Genomic DNA, 8,507 nt, shown 5'->3' on the forward strand with positions numbered 1-8,507 from the left:
TTTTTTTTTCCCTAATATATACGAATTGTACATGATATGCAAATTATTTTCTTAGACATTCATTTATATGTAAATAATCTTCAAACAGAAAAACTCTCTTGACATATATTACATTTTAAAGGTTCAATAACAAATTAATTAACGATTACAAAATTGCCTACAAAATGTGAAATTTTTAGAGGGTTCATTTCAAGCATGGAATTGAGATTAAGATAAGCATTTATACATGTCCTAAAATTTAAGAGAGTGATATATGCAAAATAACTACCAACACATGACCTAAAATTGAAAGAAATAAATGCTTCTGAAGGGAAAAAAAAAGGTGATTTGTTAGAACATAAAGCTTCCATTACCATACATCTTAGGGTTATATTAATATCTCGTCAACAAAATTATACAATAGGTCATCTCAATGTAAATATAAATTTTCTTCATATATAAATTAATGCAAATAAAAGGTGAATTGAAACCATATTGCTGGGACCCAATAATAAGATCTTTCTTTATCTCCTATGCAGCAATATATTGATGTTAGACTATGTTGGTTGGCAGCAGTGAATATTGACTGCTCGATTTTGCAATAATGAATAAATAATCAAATGAATTTGTGATTTGTGAACATGTAGGCCTTACGGGAAAAAAAAAATAATAATCCCACTCAGAATAGACCTAATTAACCAAAGTTCATTTATTAATCTCTGACTAATCAGCTCCACTATTACACATTGTGCTCGTAAGTGATATTCCCATTAAACATGCCTCTAAACACCTCATAAACCACTAACAATAATTTATTAATCAATTAATTAGATATTTATGAAAGAAAGTGATGTCAAGTGTATAGGTTATAAAAATGACATGTCTAAGATAAAACAATAGTAAATACGAAAAGGAATAGCAAAATGTATCTTTCTTTTCACATATTCATATTCTTGTGTATCTGATATTTTATTCGGGAAGTATTGTCCCGTTGTACTCACATCACTTTCAGTATGTCTCAGACTCTTAGTGGAGTGGAATGCCACGTCAATTGGCTTCATTCTAACATATCATATGAAACCAAATACCATCCAAAAAAAGTAGCCCTATCCTATGATTTAACTAATAAATATGGGCCATGAAACTATGATTAACTAAATAATATAATAGTGCCACTTGTTTTACCCTAGCTAGCCGATGATATACTATGTCTTTTAATAATTTAAACTTGATTGCGTAATTTAGAGTCTGCGATATCATTGTCTGTACTCTCTATATTATATACGCATTAACCTCGATGGGATATTTAAATTTTATATGTTGTTCGAGAAGTTATGGTAAAATGGCAATAAGCTTTGATAGTTATAAATCTATCTTATGTTTTTGTTGGGTTAAAGAATAATTTTATCTTTAAACTACAGAGTCAAGAGTGTGTGGAGTCTTAAATTTATTTTTGGTGTAATGTTGGTATTCAATTTTTAACAACAGTACAATATCACTCCTAACAAAAACAAACTTTGATAATTAGTAAACTAAAAAATTAAAGAAAAAACTTTAAAAATTAAAATACAAAAAAATTATAGAAAATGATCTCAAAATTATATACAATTACTCAAAAATTATAGAAAATGATCAAGAAATGTTCTTGGTTGTTAATGTTCTTTTTTGTAATTTTTAATCAACTAACAATTAAAATTAATGTTTGTTAATAATAAGGGTAATCTTGTACTAATTTTAAAAGTTGAAAGGGAACATTGTGTTAAAATTAAGGTTTGGATCTCAAATATTTTTGAACTTATAGTTTAAAAGTTAATTTTTCATGTGACCTTTTTTGTTTGGAACCACTTGCTTTCTCACAGAATTTTAAGAATTATAGCTTAATTAATTTTCCATTTGTCCTACTTTATTATAGGATGCTTTGGAGTGATTTAGTGTCTTAAAATGCACGATTTTTTTTTTACCAAAATAAAGCTTTATTAATCATACTTATTTCATTATATTATACCTTGTCTTCCTTATTATATTATCTCTCTCTCCCCCCCATTGTTTCACAGATAAGATTATATTAAATTAAGAATATTTTTAAAAATTTATATTTATATTTTTTAAAAAAGATTGTAAAGTACATATTTAATGAATTTTATTGAGATTGTGATCGATCTTTTTTGGGGGAGTGATGTATTTCTTTGATCCTAATCATAGGGCAAAGTTAACTAATTTTATGGTTCTTAAGATATGATAATTAATATTCTTAAACTTACAAAAATGTTTAACTTTTCAATTTTTGTCATTCACTAAATTGAAATTAATGATTACTCCATTCGAACCACAATATAAATCATTTTGTAGAAACACTCCTTAATCCAAAATATAGGACATTTGACAAATTTTATGTTTTTTCCCATTTATACTCTTACTTTTTTATCTGTTGTCTTTAAATGCTCCATATTTAAAGACTATATGCATGTTACTACAAATTTTTGAAAGGATATAAATAAAAAGATATAAACTTTTTAGAAAATTAAAGTTTCAACTAACATTTTTCATAAACCATAAATTAATTAATAATTATATATATATTATGATCTGAAGAGAGTACAATAAAATATGTTTAAGAATCCCAACTTAGTGTAACTAAAGAGAGACAATATACTGAGGAAAAAAAAATACAAACTACACCGTCTTTGCCATGTATTCAGAAGCAAATAAAGTTTTAAAACTTTGCTCTATAGTTAAGATTTGAGGGAGCATGTAAAATTTCAAAGATATCAAAATATTTTTTTAAAAAAATGAACTCATTGGTTGAAGGCCGACATTTATAAATCTGAAATGAGCTGATCATAAATTAAGATACACACAAATATATCACAGTTTTTTTTTATTTAATATATGCCGACATTTGTAAATTTTAATATTCCTTCCTTTATGTGTGTGTGTGTGTATATATATATATGCATGTCATGTACCGAAGAATTATTTCGGTTTACATGCTCCATGCTTTTCATAAGTTAGCCCGTCGGATTTATGGTGTGTTTTCGCTATCAAATTTCCAGGTGTCAAACATCGGTGGGGTTTTTCCTACTCCATGCATGTATATATGAGCCATAGGCCCATGCTGGACCAAAAACTGAAGGGAAAATGACGCAGCAGGACCTTTTCGCCAGTGCCCTTTAGCACTTGATCTATGACCCTTTGATGAAGCCAAACCAAAAAGATCATAACACGTGTGGAACAGAAATTAATTAAAGACCCTTCTTTAATTTCCATTCTTCTCTTGTCCTCTACATATACTGAGAGGACACCTACATATATATACATAAATATTGTGAGAGAGAGAGAGAGAGAGAGAGAGAGAGAGATTGGTGGACTCACTCTAGGTTGTTCGCTGGACCATTAATTGTGTGAGATAGGCGTCACTACTACTGCTTCCTGTTTCTATCTCAAAGGCTACAGCAGATTTCCTTTGATCTTCTTCCCCTCACCCACCATGCATTCATAGATATGTCTGCTACTGGCTAGCTAGCTATGGCTGCTCATGATCTATATATATATATATATGAACTCATAATAATATCAACCTCACTCGAGAGCTATTATTTTTTATGGCTCCACTTCACATGGCTCCACTTCACAGTACATTTTACTGAGTCTCATGCTAGTTAGAAATCTTTGTGAGTAACTCTTTTCGTAACATTAATTAGTCAATAAAAATACCAATATTACAAGTACAAGTTGTAAAAGAAAGTTCATTCAAAACAATAGACGCTTGAAAAGGAAAGTCTTTGAACACTTCACTTGTAAAGTTGATCATCAATGTAAGACTCATAATAAATTGATATTACATTTTAATTAAATTGCGTGTACAAGTAAAATGAATTTTTATGAGTTGATCCCTTTTGATTGAGTCTTTCAATTAAGGTTTAAAAAAAAATCGTCCATTGAAGTCCTTTTTATTTTGTATGAGTAAATTTTTCATTGAAAGTAATTTTGTTTGAGGTATATTTGGATACTGATTAAATTAAAGTAGAACTTTTTTTGATAGAAAATTTAAATACTATTCATCATATTATAAGAATCTAACCTCTTTCGTTTGATTTAGTTCTTGTTGGTATGCATTTGATCTCTTTATTAGTGATTGGTTTTACTTTAAAATGTGAAAGTGACATGTCCAACAACCCACTCCAACACCATAAAATAGTCTTATCTCCTGATTTCTTGCTCGTTTTGAATCTTTAACCGATAACCTTTTTAAATTTTCCTCCTTCAAATCTTGACAAACAAGCTCGTAAATGGGACAAGAACATGTGTAAAGAGAATGCCAAAATACATAGCCGTGTTTGATCGAATGTCATTTAATGATGCTATTGGTATACATTATTCAAGAAAACTTGTATATCACATGCCATTGAATATTTGAATTCAATGATCAAAGTTAGCGATTATTGATAAAGGAGCTAAATTTGACGAACTTTGAAGCGTGAGAACTAGAGCTAGCTAGAGTGAAAGCCAACAAAGCATGATTGTGGAAAGACCGAAATGGAGGAGTTCAGTTTGTCGCATATGTAGTTCGTCATGTTTAAATATTATAACCAGTCCTTTGTCTTTCCAAGTGTCACTATGCAACGCATGTGTGCTTTTTAGACCTTTGACTCCAAATTTGGGATTTGGTGATTTTCTGGAGCATTACTTGGATTTTGCTCAAAGAAAATCAATCTCTTCAATTGATATATATATATATATATAATAGAATAAAATAAAAAATAATTTTGTAAGGAAAAATTGCTTGTGATCTTGAATAAAAAGAAGTATGATTATTTAATATATAATATATTATCAAATTTAGGAGAGTTTAATTTGGTCCCGCCCAAAAAACTTTAAAATTTTTCGAAAGATTTTGTTGACCATACACTGAGAGCTTTTTTAACTTTTCATATTTGATGTAATTACGTTTTGTCCTTCTTGATTGTTTCTGTGGTTTCTGTACACAGTTGTTTTGATATATACTTCATTCTCACTCAAAAAAAATCGAAAGATATATAAAAATTTATCTTTAATTTGAACAAAAATATAATTATTGTAACTTAAAATATATGTTTTATATGATTAATATTAGAATCAAAATTAATTATTTTTAAAATCAACAACTCTCAATTTTTTATATAATATTGAGTTATTTTTTCCTTTGATCATAAAAAATAAATTTGGAAAAAAGATTAAAAAATTAAAGTGACAAGAAATATTCAAAAAGTTTAAAAAATATAGTATATGAATAAACTCTCAACAAAATAATAAGGAGATTGATAGGTAAATCCTTTTGAAATAAGAAATGTGATAGTCACGATAAGGTCTAATGAATTTCTTTGAAATTAATTTTTCGTACAAAATTATTTTAGTACCCTTCAACGATTTAGCAAGATACGTTTTTCTATGTTGTTTTAGTCATTGGTGAAATCAAATTATAAATACTATATATTAACTTGTAAATGATATAAAATTAGTTGGATTTTGTTGATTGAGGAAAATTGCTAATAAAAAGTTTTTATTTTTTAAATTGTTTTAAATTAGTCAAACCAAACTTACAAATACTTACATCAAATTTATGAACAATATAAAATTAGTTAGACTTTGATAATTGAAGAAAATTGCTGAAAGAAAGTTTTGATTTTCTAAACCATTTTAGTCATTGTTGGAATCAAACATGTGAATTATATAAAATTAGTTACAGAATGGTAATAAAGTAATTTCACATAAAATTTAATTTTAAATAAGTTCCTCAAGACCTTACTAGAATTATCATATTTTGTGAAACTAAATTATTATTTTCCTATTTTAGAGAGATTTTCTATCATTCTCCCCAAATAGTAATATAAAATATTTTTTTACAAAAAATTAAAAAAGAAAATGGCATATGTTCGGGTTGGCTTGGACAAGGCATGGCCTCTGCTTAGTGGCTAGCCTAATGAGCATGAAGGGCTTGAGGCTAGGTCAGGCATACCAAGCTTTCAAAGTAACTGACAATCCAAACTAATGCTAACATGGATTGAATTTAATGGACACAGTTAGTCCCTCACAATAAAATAAACTAATATTTAAATCTCTATTAGGTGTAATGTCCATATATAATGTTTGACTATGCCTCGAATATGATTGTTACCTCTAATTAAAAAAGATATGATTGTTATCTCTAATTAAAAAAGACACTATGCACAATAAAATAAAGGAGAGTAGTTTTAGAGAGAGGAAAAAGAGATGCTTTATTCCTAAAAAAAAATAAGGTCTAGACGGTAGGGGCAGGGAAAGGTTGAACGGCATTGTCATGAAGGAAGTGGAATTTGAAAGAGACACAAAGAAGAGTGAGTGTGAATGCATACAAGAGGGTGTGGGTCTAAGCTCTATAGCAAGCAACAAAATAAACAGTACCAAACAACCCTCCAGCTTTAAATTCACATTACAATCTCTCCCCTCCCCCCCCAATCACCTTCCTCCTCTAATTCCTCATCTCCAACCAAAAAAGATCTCACAGAAGAATCATATGCCACAAGTGATATGCCATTGCAAAGTTCTTCAAGGGATTGGCCACATTGACGATACAACCCAGCTGTTTTACTATATTCTTCTAACACCCTTTAAGCTGCTAATTGCAAAAAAGTTTAGCTGTCCAAAGAAATTAGTTCAGAAAAATAACGGTGGGATGTGAATGAGTATATATATAAATCCAGTGTTCAAGCTCCTTGATATATGCAGCAAATTAAAATCATGATTAACAATAGCCGTCCCCCATGCAATAAGCATATACTATCAATTTGATAACAAGATAATCTTCATAACGAGTTCAATTGTAAGGGACCAGCTAGGGAAGCATTCAATTGTGAGGGGTATAATTGAGAAGTTAATTGAACGAAGGACCAAATTGAAAAAATAATTTTGAGAAAGAATTTGCCCAGCCAACGGAGTGAATTCATGTACGCAAATTGCACTCACATAAGATCGAACACGCAACGTTGCGTTTAAGATACGCTTAAAGGAGGTGTATGATGTCATTAGTTTACAGGGTTATTAGTCAATTGATCGGTATAAAAATTCTCTCAATTCAACAAAAATAAATTTAAACCGTATAGATTGATCAGGCCAGCGCCTCCAACATAATATATGGCCATAATTTTCCCCGCCTTTTTAAACGAATATTTGTGTTGTTGTTTTGGATTTGTATTCTTGGTTTATCTTCCTGACTTATTGCGATGTTGTTGGGAGCAAATTGCCTGTCGCCGAATTTCATCAGATTCGAAGTTTTAATAATCTTGTTGGAAGTAAAATGTCGCTGAACTCCAGACAGCAACATTTCTGGCTATGACAACAAATCATCATGTTCTGTGGCAATAAGCACCCATCTGGGTTTGTTGGTTTATATACATATGCATGAGAAAAATATGCACTCACTCAGTTCTATGGCCTCATCATAACTTAAAATGGACAACTTAGATATCGAAATCCAATTAACACATCAAACCATATTTTTGCCTTCTTTTTTCTCTCCTTCACAAGATCAGACAGTGACTTATGTGACATAATGTTAAAATTCACGAGAGTCACAAAAACACACAGATATTTGATGAACTGGGTCAAGATTCTTGTGAGTTTCACGCGCCCAAGGCGTGCTGCAACTTGCAATATAATTATTACTTTTAATTAGGCAGTTATTGTCGTTAAAAGTAGCCTCATTGTTAAGCTTTTATCCTGAGAATAATATATATCTACTTTGATATATCTGCATCGCTCTCAGAGATATGAAAGTGACAATATCTTCCGTTTCGGCACATCTCTTTTTCTCTCTGTATGTATGTATATATTTGAATTTGATTCATGATCAGCTAATTAGTCCTAGCTAGTCTTCAAAATTCCGGAAGCCTCTCTCTTGAATTATTACTACAGCTAGGTTTCCCCTTCTGTTCTCTTAATTCTATCATCATCTTACTGCATTAGAAATTTTCCTTTTCATGCTCAGTGTTCTTTTTGTCCTTTCTTTATTTTTCCTCTTCTCTGACGCAAGAGATGAGAAGTGATGTGCCTGCATTTAAGCAACTTGTACGATGGGAATTTCAGATAAGAAATTCCAACATTTTACTGTAAGTAATGATCTCTGTTCTCATTTCTCAACTACAATTAATCTATGTTTAAACTTGTGATCTTCTTCTTCCCATACTTGATTGATAGGATAAACTATTTACTAATATATCTTAGCTCATATGCTGGTCAAAGTGTACATCTAAGTCCTTATTGTAGATTGCACGACAAGCACCATAATTTGAATGCCAAGTGAATTGATGGGCATTAACCGACCCACAATCTATGGTCATAATGAGTGTATTTAATATGTGCTATTTCTACTGTTTTTTTTTTTTCCACTTTGAAAATGATTCAATTTCTCATAAGTAAACTTTCAAGTTCAAATCTTATTAATTAAAAATATATATCTTATTTAAAACATTTTCTTTTGCCCGAGACTTAGTAATGCTTGAATCTAATTCCAA

Source organism: Prosopis cineraria, unplaced genomic scaffold (assembly GCF_029017545.1).
Source record: "Prosopis cineraria cultivar Desert tree isolate PC_DT_omini unplaced genomic scaffold, ASM2901754v1 PC228, whole genome shotgun sequence".
Classification (NCBI taxonomy): Eukaryota; Viridiplantae; Streptophyta; class Magnoliopsida; order Fabales; family Fabaceae; genus Prosopis; species Prosopis cineraria.